Raw genomic sequence first — 16,483 nt, 5'->3', positions numbered from 1 at the left:
AAGGTTATTAAAGCAGATATCAGTGGAATGTTTTTGTTAATATAAGTCCTAAATAGTCCTATTTTCCGTCAGCAATCACTTACATGAAGTATTTCAGCCTAAACACGAGTCTCTCCGTCACTCTGCTCTGCTGTAACCCGAGGAGAAAATTTTCCTTGTGGGATACAAGTGTTATCCAATGAGGAGAGAGAACGGCATGAAGGGCTGTGTGTGCAGCCAAGGGATGCGTGTGAATGTGGTGACGTAGCACGAGGACCAATTGATGCCTGACAAGGGCGGGGGCTGCTAACTCATGGTGCGTTCAAAGAAACTCGTACTTTTTGTTTTTCCTTCCTGTGAAGTCATACCAGTTCGATCTGGTACGAGTTCACGGGTCGGAAGTTACGAGTGGCCGTTATAGGGAACTTTCACAGACAACAGGATGGTAAAAACACGAGCTACGGGTTACCTGGAACGCTACCAAGTCGTAGTTGTGACTTGAAGCTGTAACTTACGGTTTCAAAAGCCTGCCTTGAACGCAGCATTAGCCGAAACGGCCGTGAAGCTGATATCTGCTTTAATTAAAAACAGATTTATTTCCAACTCAACTATTTAAATCGAGGAGCGGCTTCGGGAAGTTGTGTCCTGTGGAGCATCTAGGAAATCACTGGTTTGCAGATGCACAGTGACATTTAAAGGGGATGTCTGCTAAATTAAATTAAATTAAAGCTTCCCTGTTTGTGCGACTCCAGCAGGATGTAGCCATGGTTTTTGTTTTGGCCTCCTCCCCGGTTTTGTAATACCATCAAGAAATGTGCGATAAGGACGATGTAGTTTTCTTCTTTTAATTACATCAACAAAAGATTGATCAGTTACAGAGCATACATACACATATCAGGGTTAATTGTACCAAAAAAAAAACTGTATAATCGTCCAAATTGTCTTCAAAATAAATGAAGATGTCCTTTTCCTGTAAAAGAATTACTTGTCCTGTTATATTGATATTGATCTGTTGTGTAAAGTGTGTGGGAATGAAGAGGAAACAATTCATCATCTGTTCTATCAATAATGTGTATTTTTCCTCCTCCTCCTCCTCCTCCTCCCTGTGTGTTGAGGGTGAGGTCATTCATGTCAGTCATAATCACTTTGTAACTCTGAATGTGACTGTTTTTCTTTTTCTTTTTCTTTTTTTTGGCACAAACAACCTTTGATTCAGTAGTTTACATCTGATAATCTGATATCTCAGCTCACATCCTCAGGTTTACTCCGTTGCAGCATTTATATTCACCAAACAGAAACTGAATCTCAGACATGACTCATGTTTTTTTTTTTTTTTTTTGGCGATGCACTTGTCAGATACGGTGCCATGTGGCAGCTGCTGCAGCCGAGCCCGAGCCACCCACGGTGCACCGCCTCTGAATCTCTTGTCAAAAGGTTGAGTAAGATGCTGATGGTGTGTGTGTGTGTGTGTGTGTGTGTGTGTGTGTGTGTGTGTGTGTGTGTGTGTGTGTGTGTGTGTGTGTGTGTGTGTGTGTGTGTGTGTGTGTGTGTGTGTGTGTGTGTGGGAAGGGGAAGTCTATGCTTTGCTGCTTTTCTGATCTGCTTCATTTCTACCAGGACAAGCAGCTGCTTGAAAATGCAAACCCTCTCCCCTCCATCACTCTGACACACACAAACAGACTGAGTGGTTTGGTTAAAGACGTGGTTGATAAAAAAAAAAAATCCTGCCTGAGATGTTAGTTCACTGCCTTGTCTGCACAAATACAGACATTTATGTTAAAAAATGTGTATAATGAAACACAGAAAACATTGATTTCAGGGCTTGAGGGCGAGATTTTAACTTTTATCTAAAGTGTTTGAATGACTTTTGCTTCAGTTATTGTCATGTGATGTGAAAGGTTGGACAAACTCTACTGTGTGTGTTCTGACCTCTTTATTTTCTATTTAAAATGTAAATTAGAGACAACACAGCATAACCAGGACACAGTGAGGAGAGGAAGACCCTGCATCGTGTATATAGTGTCTATAATGAACTGTGGTGACGCCTCCAACCTCGACCACAACCTCGACCACACAGCAGCGGCAGCAGCAGCAGCAGCAGCAGCAGCAGCAGCAGCAGCAGCAGGTCTTGAGTCTATTGACTCCAGTGGGAGAAGTGAACATGAGCTCAGATTCTGGTCGATTCTTTCGCTCCAGAGTCACTGAAGTAAATATTGGACTCATTTCTCACAAGACACATCTATTTTGACACGAAAATAGACACATTTCAGACAAATCAGGAGGATCTTTGATTCACACTTATAGTTGGTGCTCTGGTCCATGGTACCGGTTTTGGTTCTGGTCCTGGTACCAGTTCTGGTTCTGGTTCAAAATCTTACCAAGAATATTTGTCTTATTTCTAGTCAAAATGTCATTTCTAGTCAAAACTAATCTAATTATAGGCTACATAAAATAAGATTTACCACATTAAAAAGTAGCTTGTTTTTAGACACTTTTTACTTCTTTCAAACATATTTTCACTTGAAATAAGTAGAAAAATCTGATAGATTTGCTTATTACAAGCACAAAAAACTTGCTTTCACTGGCAGATTTTTCTACTTACTTCAATTAAAAATTTGTTTGAAAGAAGTGATAATGAACTAAAAACAAGTAAATTTTTAGGTGATGAGTCTTATTTTAAGTGGAAAGAGATTAGTTTTGACTTTGCAGTGCACTCATCCTCTTCTTCATGACGTGTGTGTGTGTGTGTGCGTGTTTTTTGGAGGAAGTTGCTGTGGTAACCCCAGCTCACAACATGCATCTGCCTGTGTAAATGTATTATTGTGTGTCTACAGTATGTGTGTGTGTGTGTGTGGTTGTTTGACGTTGCTGTAGCAACCTCGGCCCCTGCTGACCTTGGCCTTTAGGAGCCCCTATCCCCTCTCTCCGCTCCCCGGCTTGTGGGATTGTGACTGAGCGGCAGCTGGTTTGGACTGGTGTGTATATATGTGTGTGTGTGTGTGTGTGTGTGCGTCTACATGAGTTCAGACACGCTCAGTTTGTTTTAGCGGGCGGCGAGCTCAGCGATAAGTCGTCTCTGCTTATCCTGCGGTGGCAAAAATTCTCCCCCTCACCAGAGACGGAGGCAAAAACACACAGCAAGAAAAACTTTAATTTTTTTTTTTTTTTTTAAAGGGACCTCAAATGTGGAAAATGTTTATTATACATGTTATGATAAGGAAATGTTGTTGATGATGGACAGCAGCACTTTACTGTTGCATCTGGACCTGGTTTTACCAAATGGACGTATTATTAGTTCTAAAAAATGATGGGTAACACTTTATTTGACACTTATCTCTATAACACATTATAACCATACTTATAATGAGTTATAATGCAGTTATAGCACTGTATAACTATAGTTATAAACACTCATAAATGATCATAATGCTTTATAACAATAATCATAACACATTATAAAGCATTTTATCATGACTTATAAGGTCAGGTATTATAATACGTTATAATTGTTTGTAACTCGCTGACAATGCCCACATTGATAATACATTATAAATAGGCCTATAGTTATAATGTATTATAATTGTCTTGTAAACATGTATAACTATCATTCATAAATTATCATAAGGCTTTATAACAATAAGCATAACATAGCATAACAGATAACAGAGCATTATAACTCTATTATAATACTTGACCGTATAAGCCATTATAAAATGCTCTATGATGTGTTATGCTTATTGTTAAAGCATTAATATAACCCTATAATGCGTTATAGAGATAGGCGTCAAGTAAAGTGTTACCAAATAAGGAATTGTGATATAAGATGTATTTAGATGCAAAATCTTAATCTGAAAAGGTTGCTATAGTTGCTTAAACAGATGAAACAGAGTAGAAAATTCAACAAAAAGTCAAATTTTCCTTTGAAATTAACTATGAAGTACAATGAAATTGGTAAAAAAAAATAGTTCAAGATTGTTTCCAAGTGCAGTCTCTTCCTCTTTAAAAACTGTGTTGATCTATGCAATCATGTTTAATATATGTTTGTGTATTGTCCTGGAACATTTTTCTCCCTGTGTGTGTGTGTGTGTGTGTGTGTTGGTGTGTGTTGGTGTGTGTATGTGTGTGTGTGTGAAGCCGTGGGCAGCCAGGTCACAGGTGTTTCATGTGCAACAGTTACGTATGGGGTGTGAATGTTATCAGGAAAACCTCTGGTTGAACTCTGGATGGATTGCTTGCACAGTCTCATGCAGACCAACCAGACAAGCGCGTGAGTGTGTGACTGCATGTGTGTACAGTATGTGTGTGTGTGCGTGTAACGGCCTATAATCCAACACCAGAGTCATCAATCAACACCTGCTAAGCGACCCTTGTCGTGCTTTTTCTGTCTTCTCCACATGTGCGCCGGAGAGACACTGCAGGTGAATAGGGTAAAAATTTGAACTAACACATATCACCATGAAACTTCCCAAGATTATCACTTACATTAAGACAAATATTTTTTGTATTACAAGTTAGGTCAAATTGTATGTTTAAATACATAAATGAGGCAATATCTGATGAAATATGCACTAATTTGCATACATTTCCAGAACCGAAAATCTGAACAATGGATAAAGCACCTTTCTTGTTTCTTGTTTTATCTTGTTGACATGTTAGAGTCAGAAGTTTTTACAGAGGAGATATCTCTTTTTATTACTCTGTAAATGAGAAAATACTGTCACCAGCCTTTTAAAATTTTTTTAATTTTGCCATGTTTTTAGGAATAAAATGTTGTATAAATGAGGCTGTGAATGATATATCAACAATCCCCTCTGTTAAAAAACCTTCAGAATATAGACAGGAATGAAACTGGAAGGTTTGGTGTCTGTAAGTGCTGCTGAAGTGGAGATTTCTAGCTCAGAGTCTGTGGAAAAACTCATTTTGAGAAAATGGCCTTTAAAGACTTGTACTGTAAAATTCCATAGAATGTTAATGTAAATCGTACTTTTATGATTGGTTGGGGATACAGAGGAAATTACCATTTTTGGAGCCTACATCATTGTTCAGGAGAGAGAGAGCTTTACAATGATACCTGACATGACATTGGTCAGACAACAGGCACAGCACATTATGTCACAGTAGCATGCTAACTTTTGGTGAATTTAGGAGAAATCTACTGACGAAAGAGACAAAATGAAGTAAAATAAAAAACTTAATGTGGATTTTCTACCATTTCTTTTGATTTTTCTGAAAGAATACATGTTAAAGCAGAAGTAAGCGGAATATTTGTGTTAATATATGTCTTAAATAGTTCTATCTTCTGACAGCAATCACTTATATAGAGTGTTTGGTCTGAAACACGGGTCTGTCAGTCACTCTGCTCTGAGCCGAGGAGAAAACTTTCCTCGTATCCTACAACCTTTATCCAATGAGGAGAGAGAACGGCATAAAGGGGGCGGTCCTCTCTGTGTGTGCAGCCAAGGGATGTGCGTGATTGTGGTGACGTAGGGACGAGGGCGGGGACTGCTAACTCCATCTGCTGACAAGAAGTTAGCCAAAACCACCGGATCGCTTACTTCTGCTTTAAGGAAGAAAACTAGCCCAAAATCTCAAAATTGAACAGTGCATGGAAAAACAGTGTTTTGTTTTGTTTTGTTACACGGTAAACCCACAGTACTACAGTACGACCGTGCGTAGACTCGTATCTCCGACATCCTCCGTGGCCTTTACAGCGCCGGAGCCCGAGGCAGAGAACCCGTCTGTCCATCAGCGACTTTAAGCCGTCTAATAGTTCACTCTGTTTAAATGACAGGCCTTTCATCTGTCTGTCGGCCCTCTCCAGCTACACGACTTTAATGGCCCTGACATCATGTAAGCCGTAGCAGCTGGCTGTTTGGGTGTGTGAGTGTGAGTGTGAGTGTGTGTGTGTGTGTGTGGATGAAGAGGGAGTTGTTGATACCTGCATGGTGGTGTGGCTCTAATCCATGTTTGTTCTGCTCCAGCACCAGAAGAGAATGTCCCACACACACACTTACGGCACACCTGCAGCCTAACACACACACACACACACATACAGAACCCAAAGGGGGTTGGTTGGTTGGTTGGTTGGTGCATGGAAAAGTAGAAGTATTTAATACATCCTGTTTGTGCAGAAGTAGTTATTTTATCATCAGAGGCGGTGATTGTGATCTTGAACGTGGCTCAGCTGCAGCAGCACGCAGTGATTTATCTGCATTACTGTTCAATAAAAGCACATTTAATATACTTTTAAATACTTTAAACAGTGTAAGACTGAAAGTATTTTGTATCAAAAGTTGTTAAAATGTGACATGAACACTTTTTTAAAATCAAAATTATCTTTTAATTTATAAGTACATGCCATAATCAAATTGATTTAATGTATAAATCTAGATGTAAGTGCGTGTGCGTGTGTTTAATTCACCATGGAAGATGTTTATGAACACAATCAGCGAAAAGAAAAACTAAATTACACAAAACAAAACAGGGATTTGTCCAAAAACAGTGGCATCTGTTGTTTCAGCTCCTCGTCGTCTGACTTTAATGTCTGGGAATTAAGTTGTACATACCAGTCAGTCAGTAGGCTAATCTAAGAGAAAGGCAGACGGTGGAGGGGGTAGAGGGGGGGATGGGACCACCAACATAGTTACCAGGTCTATCTCAAACCGTGTGTGTGAGCGGCAGAGCTGTTATCGCTGCACAGCTTTGATATGAGACTGAGTTTGAGCTGAAGTGGAAAGATTTGCATAGTTCATTTCACAACTTGTCTTATCTGCGCTGACTGAAGTAGCGTCGGATACGACCATCGCTACTGCTACTGTGTGTGTGTGTGTATGTGTGTGTGTGTGTGTGTGTGTGCGTGTGTGTGTGTGCATGAAATGGGAGAATATTAGTGTTTGTTGTGCATTAAATCCACACTGCAAAAACTCAAATATCTTACCAAGAATATTTGTTTTAACTCTAGTAAAAAATGTCATTTCTAGTCAAAACAAATCTCATTATACTTAAAATAAGACTCATCACATAAAAAGTAGCTTGTTTTTAGACACTTTTTACTTCTTTCAAGCATATTTTTACTTGGAATAAGTAGAAAAATCTGATAGTGGGTCAAGTTTTTCTTTCTTATTACAACCACAAAAAACTTGCTTTCACTGGCAGATTTTTTTTTCTTATTTCAAGTGAAAATTAGTTTGAAACAAGTGAAATTATCTAAAAACAAGTTCATTTTTAGGCGATGAGTCTTATTTTAAGTGGAAAGGGATTAGTTCTGACTAGAAATAAGACATTTTGACAAGAAATACGACAAATACTCTTGGAAAGATTTTGAGTTTTTCTGATTATAAATACAATGGATGTTATTTCATGATAAATTAAAAAACCAACAATATTGTGTGACTGGTTTGTTATTTCAGAGGGTTTACTGAGCTGATGATGCCTCTGGGTGTTTTTTTTTCCTTCTCAAATCACCACACTCACTCACCTCCAGGCGCTGGGGTCAGATTTATCTCACGGTGAAGTCTGGACTCATCACCACGGTGGGAAGTGACCTGATCACGTCTGGAGGCCGGGGTCAAACCTCCATCCAGGTCAAATCCAGCTGCAAAGTCTGCAGAGCAAAGGCCCTAAAGAAAAAAAAACACACACACAGGGAAATCTCCTTTCATGATTCTCTGTCTTCATGTCCCTGCACAGTTTGTCTTACAGACTAATTAGCACTAAAATAACTGGTTATTTATAAACTCTCTGAGGTTCAAACTGTAACCAGTGTAGATTTAACTTACAACCAACTGAACCAACAGGTAAAACTAACATTAGTTGGCTAACATAAGATCTGACACTTGATGCTGACAAATCTCTCATTACAAAATAGTTTGGCCCTGACATTGAATGACCAAAGAACGTAAACAGTTAAATATATATATATATATAATACCTGTTATGCTTCTTCAGATTACGTTTACAGACTTATGACACGGACTGTTTGGGGATATTTATCTGTAAAGCACGTAGAAGTAAAATTATAATAAGTAAAGAGTGGGAAAACACTAAAAAACACAGATAGATGGTAGATGGTTTTTACACTTCTATTTAAGACAATTAGGGAGAGCTGGTCCCAGTGTAGTGTTGTCACGATACCAACAGTTTGGTATCGATACTGGTACCAACAAGTATTTTGATACTTTTCGATACTTTTCCAAATAAAAAGAGAACCAAAAAATGTCATTATTGACTTTATTTTAATGGAAAATCTTAGAACTATAAGATATACATCCATAAATAATCTGTAAATCAGTAAACAATCACTGCTGCTGCAGGTTTAAAACTGAAATTCCCATCGATATTAATTTCTGAACTCTTCCTAAGTTAAAACATTAGTGTTCTCTTGTTTAAAAATGAATATCAACTTGTTTTCTTTGCATTGTTGCTCTTTGAGGTCTGAAAACACTGCATCTTTTTTGTTATTTTGACCAGTTGTAATTAAAAAAAAAAATGCCTCAGTACCCTGGTACCAGTTTAGTACAGGTATACTGAACAAGCCTATCCCAGTGTGATGACATTTTCTATAACAACCGATTAACACTTTTCTAAACTCCTTACAATAAAATGTATTTATCGAGTTTTAATGATGCAACTCGAGTTAGAAAAACCACCAGGTTGAAACTAAGGAGACGCCACTTACGACTTGAAAAGACCAACTTAGTTCTGGATGTTTGAGCCGCTGCTTCAGCCGAGTTATTCAGAATAAAAAGAGCAGGTAAACGGGGAAACGGAGCTGCCAAGTCGGCGGCTCTCCTCCTCCTCCTCTCTGCTACATGGGGAATCAGGTGCGTGTTTGGAGGCAGGCGGACCACCATGTTTATCTGGAGCCTCCATCAGCCACAGACCAAACATGGGCTCGGCCTGCTTCATCCTCTTCCCCTCCTTTTTTCTCTGCTGCTTTTTTTTTTTTTTTTAAACCCCCCCATATCTTTTCCTCTGAAGAGGCAGCATGCCGCTAAACACCCACAGCTATCAAAGACAAAGCAGGAAGAAAGCAAGGCGGACAGGGGCTTTTGAAAGGTGTGTGGGGAGAGCCTGCATCAGAGAGGCCCTCGTATTTCAGTGGTCTCACTTCTTTATGTAAATAATACCAATGATTACTTGAATGTGTGTGTCTCTCTGTGTCTGTGTGTGTGTGTGTGTGTGTGTGTCAGTTGAGAGGATATGCTGGTTGGTTTGTTTCTACTTGCTGAAATGAAATGAATGAACAAATGAACTGACAAACAAATCACATGAACACGAGCTGTGATTAAACTTCACACAGCTGTAGGATACATCATCACATGTTATTAACCTGCTGTGGGTGCATTTATCTATACGCACCTGAATCTCCATCTACACTTTTACTACATTAAAGGGAAGGTTCAACATTTTTGGCAAATTGGCCCATTGCCATAATCCCTCTAGTCTTAGCAGAGGGTTCGTTACCTTTAATTGACGGTGCAAGCTATTTTTAGAACGGCGGAGCAGAGCTGCGAGCTGCTCAGATACGATACACTATAGGCTCATGGGATTTCTTGGTTTCCCTCATCAAACTCCTCAAATACACAATCCAACAACTCCAAAACACTCTGGTGGACAAGTTGTGACCTGCACAGAGTTGTTTCAGAGGCAAATGCAGAGACTGCTTGCTGAAAAACTGCCCCCAACAGCGGTTTTGCATGAATTTACCTCTAAAACAACTCTGTCTCATAACGTTCTGTTATTATCTCAAAGCGTGGTGAATGTGCAGATCACAGTTGTTGGATTGTGTATTTGATGAGTTTGATGAGGGAAACCAAGAAATCCCATGAGCCTCCGTAGCTTAGCTCTGAGCAGCTCACAGCTCTGCTCCGCCGTTCTAAAAATAGCTTGCACCGACAATTAAAGGTAACAAACCTACTGCTAAGACTATAGGGATTATGGCAATGGGCCAATTTGCCAAAATGTTGAACTATCCCTTTAATGTTTTTTGTTTTGTTTTTTTCCAATCTTTTTTTAAAGGTGTTCAGAAATGGCCGTTTGTTCTGTTTGTCGCGCCGAGTTTCCACAAGTTGCCGGCCGCACAAGTTTACCTGAGTAAGGAAAACAAATTTGATTGGTCGGCGGGCGGGTTTTTTAATTCAGTTCCCCAAATATGACATCAAATTATCAACAACAGAACACGCAGGTGTCTTTTTGGGCCGTCTGTGTAATGTCCATGTCCATACTCATGTCCATGTATACAGAAATGGATTGTGTACTTTGTGGGTCAGTCAAATAAAGATATTTACTTCTATTTGGATAACAATGATACATGGGAGATGATATATAATGTTATTATTCAAATGAGTGAAACAGAAAATAGGTGATTGATTTATTGCGTGCCGTTGGTCTTCTCCTACACACCTGTCCATTTTAAAAAGCTGTGCATAAGCTTTGCTCGCTTGATTATTCAAATAAGGACAACAGTAACAAAACATAAACTAGGTGACAACATGTAAATTGATATGTATGAAACTTGGCATGTATACAAACTTGTTCACACCAATCATTTAAATCTTCTTTATTTAGCTTTTATTAGAAATTCAGAATATTTATCATATCCTGATATCCTTGTTTTTTTGGTTTTAATGGTTACTCCTCCAGCTCTCCTCGTTTCACAAACTCAGGTGGACATTTCATTATAGCAACATTTTTTAAAATCTGTGGAGAGTTTATGTTATAATCTAACGTGTTATTGTGTAGTTTATGTCATTAATCATGTAGCTATACACTTTGAGCCAGAACCAACATTCATATTTCCACTGAAGTGTCTTTTTTTCTTCTTCTGGGGGCCTCACTAATTCTCCTTTCAGCCACTAGATGGTGATACACACTCAGCAATAAGCTGCTGGCAGGTCAGAGTCCTGACAGAGGCTGCGTTGGTATTTATCTGATTATCTCACTGTTTGGCTCATCACGGTTTCTGAACCCTCCGACTTTCACATGTCGGATTATTCTTCAACATGTAAAAAAACCCCAATGGAGGTTTTAGAGTCTAAGAAGCTGAACATGATACAAATTATAGAGTAAAAGTATTGACTTTGAGGCAAAATATGCACAAAGAGTTTTACTTTTCTTCACTGAATCTATTTTATTGCCTAAAATACACACGTGTTGTTGGTTTTATTGATTCAGATGCACATAATCACATCATGTGTGAGTGTGTGTGTGTATATCTACATCATGCATGTGAGTGTGTGAGTGCATATGTGTGTGTTTCCCCAGTGGTTACATCACTCTTTAATCTACCAATTGTCATCAGCTGTACACACCTGTAAGCAGCTGCTTTCTTTACACTGCCGCTCATCTGACGGGAAGTTCTCTGTCAGTGTTTACCTGCTGTTCGTCTCTTGGTAATGACGCTAATCCTAAACCCCCCCACTCCCACCCCCACCCAAACACACACATACAGACACACACACACACACACATAGACATAACACCAAACTCTCCTGCCTCGCCTTTTCTCATACTGAGTAAATATTTGCTTCTAAAAAAGCTTCAAAGATGTTTTCTTCATTTTTGTTTCATCTATTGTTGCGTTAAATCGCTTGCACAGAAAAAAAAACAAAAACAGGTTTACTCTCATGGGTGTTTTTCACGGACAAAAGATAGAGAGGGAGGAGGAGGAGGAGGAGAGAGCAGGAGCTACCAAAAAGGATGGTCATTGTCCTGATTTAGACACATTGATGAATGTAACAGGGTTCACTTTCCCACTCTTCCTGCCATTAAATCCCACCCAGGTGTGTATTCAGTGGGATCTTTCTTAAAGAACCTTAAAAAAAAAAAAGTCCACAGATTATGTAACAGAGCTCAATCACCTTAACTCAAGTGAACAGTGGTGATTTCCCTTGTTTTGTGGCAATTTCACAGAAACCGCAAAAACACGTGGAAGCGCCTTGAAAACAAGTGCAATTATTGCTCTTCAAAACGGCAAAACAAGTCCCGGGCGACATTTTTCTGTTCTGTTCATAAATCCTGTTACATCTTTGGCAACTCCCCCCCCCCCCAACAAAACATAACAAAACAAAACAAAACAAAAAAACAGGATATTGTCACTGTGTCTCTGTGTGTCCTAGCAATAAATACAAGCGCTTTAATATCAGTCAGTATTCAGACTTAATATGTTAACGTGAGATTAAAACGCAGAAATATAGTGGTACAATACAAAACAATTTTCAAACAAGTTTCTTTTTTGTTGCTGTTGTTGTTGTTTGCTAAACAACTAAAGTGAATTAATGATTCCACACTTGAGTTGTAAAACAAACTCATTTCCTGCCTCGTGTTAAATTCAATATCGAGCTGAACAGCCTGCTCTTATTTGTTTGATTTTTTTTATTTATTTCATAATTGTTTAGTTAAGTATTAATCAAGCTGCGTTGATTGATTCTGGTCATTTGGGATCAGTAGCAACAAAACTGTGTAGTATGTCCACATATTATCTAGCAAGATTAGACAGATTAAACAGAGCAATAATTGAAATCCTTCTTTGCCTCCTTTTTAGCTCTGTTTTGGTCTCCACCACCTCCTGAGATAAATATTTGGTTTATGCCATTGGAAACAAGGTAATAAAAGTGTTTTAAATCAGTCAGTATTTAGACTTTTAAAGGTTAAAGAGGAACTATGCAAGATTTTTTACCTTAATTAAACAGCTTTGAAGTAATTGTGATGGTTAAATGACTTGTTACAGGGAGAGTGGAGGCTCTCTGCCTTCCACCTATATAGCGTCTCATGGCCCAAAAACCAACGTTGCAAAGATCAGAGCCTCCGAGCCCGTGTCCCAGATCTTGTCTTGGTGGCACCACAACTTCAACACGGCCTGTAATCCATAATCTCTTGTTTATGATAGATAAGACTACACAAATATACACATTGTAAAAAGTATGTGATATATAACACCATCCACCGCTCCACCTTCTCGCCGGCTTTGCTGAAAACAAATGCACATGGTTAGCAAAACAGGAAAAAACATGACTGGACTTGCACAGTTTTCCTTTAACTTGAGACTATGACTCAGTACAGTAGTAAAAGATTTTTTTTTTTCAGCTGTCCACATTTGGCTCTTATATATTTTCATTGTTCAGTAGGCAAGCTGCATTGATTGCATTTGGCCACATGGGGGCAGTAGAAACAAAACTGTAAACACAATATTGGCACGTTTTAAAGCAGAAGTAAGCGGAATGTTTGTGTTAATATAAGTCTTAAATAGTTATATCTTCCGACAGCAATCACTTATATAGAGTATTTGGTCTCTGAAACACGGGTCTGTCAGTCACTCTGCTCTGCTGTAAGCCGAGGAGAAAACTTTCCTTGTATCTTACAACCTTTATCCAATGAGGAGAGAGAACGGCATAAAGGGGCAGTCCTCTCTGTGTGTGCAGCCAAGGGATGCGCGTGAATGTGGTGACGTAGGGACGAGGGCGGGGACTGCTAACTCCATCTGCTGACAGAAAGTTAGAGCCAAAACGACTGGATTTAACCATATGAAGCTAATTTAGCTAATGTGCCAGCAAACAGTTACCTGAGACAGAGACAAACTTAAATTCACTTTGTCATGATTTTGTCAGTTGTTCTTCTCTTTTTTTTCTCTCTTTTATCTCTGTTTTGGTCTCCACCAACTCCTGGTTTACTGCCACTGGAAACACGGTGATGAAACTGGTGAAGAAGCAGAACAAACACAATTAGCTGGATGGAAGATGCAAAAATAATTCATGGAGTGGAACAAACAGTCTGTGCGGGTTTGTCACGAAGAGAGACGATTCACACCGAAGTAAATCTACGACAAAGTGTAAGAGATACTGACCATAACTATAACAGCTGTAAAGTGTCAAGTCGGTGTTGATTGAATAACAGAGGACTTCACATACCCACAGATATACAAAGTGTGTGATTTCCGCTAAAGTGCAGCAGCTCCTGTGTAAGTGGTTTACTTCCTCAGAACTTCATTTCACTTTCCAAAAATGCTAATAGCGTGGACAGAGGGGAGTGGAGTGGGGAGGGAGGGTTAGGGTAGAGCTGGAGCCTGTGACAGCCAACAGGAGGAGAAATTAGAAGTGGTGATTAAAGATGATGGTTGTTAAGGAGAGAGAAATGTCTCCCTCCCTCTCTCTCTCTCACTCCGCCTGTCTCTCTCTCTGTGCCTGTCTCGTTGCCGTCTCGCTCCGGCTGTACTATCAATGGGAGCTTTCACTTTGCTTTGCATGATAAATATGATGGTTGTGTGTGTGTGTGTGTGTGTGTGTGTGTGCGTGCGTGCGTGCGAGAGAGAGAGAGAGAGAGGGAGAGAGAGAGGGAGAGAGAAAGAGTCCAACAGTCCACTCCAATGCATGAGTGGCTTGGAGAGTTGCCAGCATGTAAAACCTAGCAACAAGATTTGACTTGGCCTGCTGAGAGAGAGGGAGAGAGAGAGGGAGCTGGCATATGCACAGCATGGGCATATGGATCTTTGTTTGTCCGTTTTGGACCATTTAGTCATTCTGTCACTCCAACTGGACTACTTAGCGAATTGGTGCTACTTCTGGTTCTGAATTACACACACACACACACACACACACACACACATATACACACACATATGCACACACACATATGCACACACACACACACATAAAGACACAAACACGTGCGAGTGAGCCAAGACTTGACTCTGCTGCTTTACAGTCTGCTACTGTTCACATGGCCCCTGAATGAAATGAGGAACCTTTTCCAATTAATCCTTTTAACCAACATGTGTGATCCCTGGCTCGCGCCGACGTGGCCTTCAAACTCACCGGGTCGACGCCAAGTCAAGTCGGATCGCGGCCTCTGGGGCTTTTCCTCCTCCTCCTCCTCCTGACCGACCGTGCATCAACACTGTGAATCAGCGATGAAGCTCTGGCACCGCCGGCCGACGTCCATCCAATTCAACATCCAGTATATGAGGAGGAGATCCATGTGGGGTCGACTTAAAGGGCCAGTCTGTTTTGTTTAGTCCTCTGTCTTCGGTGACTTTGCTTCTTCCTTGATCGAGTCTGACAGTCTTGCTCTAAGACGTTAAAGGAATAGTTCATTATAGAGACTCACCCTCATGCTGATGAATACTCTGGGGTAGTTTTTTATTCCTCAAATTGCATCTGGAGACCCGGGAGGGGGGTTCGTAGTCCAACGAAATCCTTGTATGAGAGTCAACAGCGCCCGACACAAAAAGTCCATAAAACTACTACAAAAAAACCCCTCTAATCTTCCTCCTTACTGCTCATCCGCTGCAATCCAAGTGTCCTGAAGGGATATAGTCCAGAGTTTACTCGAAACGATGTAATTTAGGACATTTTTACAGCCTAAACAGTCCTGTTTTCTCAGAGTATTTGCATGATCAGAAAGAAAAAGATTGTTTCTCATCAGTGCAGTGCATTAAAAAAAGGTATAATAGTATATAATTAGTTCTGCGGCAATACAGTAAGGTAAATCTAAACTAAAACTCAGCCTGGATTTGTTTATTTACTCTTTATCAATATTAAAGCAGAAGTAAGCGATCCGGTCGTTTTGGCTAACTTCGTTTACAAGGAAGTATACAAAACGTTTTCTCCTCGGCTTACAGCAGAGCAGAGTGACTGACAGACCCGTGTTTCAGACCAAACACTCTATGTAAGTGATTGCCGTCGGAAGATATAACTATTTAAGACTTATATTAACACAAATATTCCACTTACTTCTGCTTTAATATGGACTGAAAATGAAACTGCAGGGCACTGAGAGTACTGATACTATGGATGAAGAGATGGCCCCCTCTCTGCACTAACAGGATTTTCTTTCTGCCATTTAAATTAAACATTTGGAGCAGCTGTAAAGACACCTGCAAACTCACGATCACTTCTTCTGAGCTTTAGTTTATATCATTCACTCGCCTGCCCGTACTAACGCACTGAAATGCTGGACTTCCTGTCTCCATGCTTCCTTGTACAGTAGCAGACTCAGTCAGTACATTGACATGCGGAGCTAAGTCAAGCTCTGCTCACAGCTCGAGTTGGGCGTCCTGTCCTTGTCCCAGTTTACATGCAACAGAGAAAACTGAATAATTGACGGTGTCCTCCTCCTCAACGCTAGCTACTACCTTTTTTTGTGTTTATAAAACACATCTCAAAATGAACTGAATCGGCACTGACGCATCAGGCCAGGTGCTCGTTTTTGAACCGGCTTCTCTGCTACACTTTGTGTCGTCTCTACTGTTGTAAAACATGAGCACATGCATTGTCCAGTTTCAGTCAGATTGAGGCAAATACATGCAGAAGAAAATTGGTTTCCAATTGCATTATCTGGGTGTTTTAGTCGGATTTGGAGAAGTCTGGTTTTAGTCGGACTAACGTGTTTACATGCACTTCAGTTGTCCAGTTATAATCAGATTAAGGCCATAATTCAGTGTCATGTAAAGGATAACGTTAAATATATCATATATCCGTCATTAACACATGATCTTGCAAGGTTGGTT

Source organism: Trachurus trachurus, assembly GCF_905171665.1.
Source record: "Trachurus trachurus genome assembly, chromosome: 4".
Lineage (NCBI taxonomy): Eukaryota > Metazoa > Chordata > Actinopteri > Carangiformes > Carangidae > Trachurus > Trachurus trachurus.
This window is presented reverse-complemented; position numbering follows the sequence as displayed.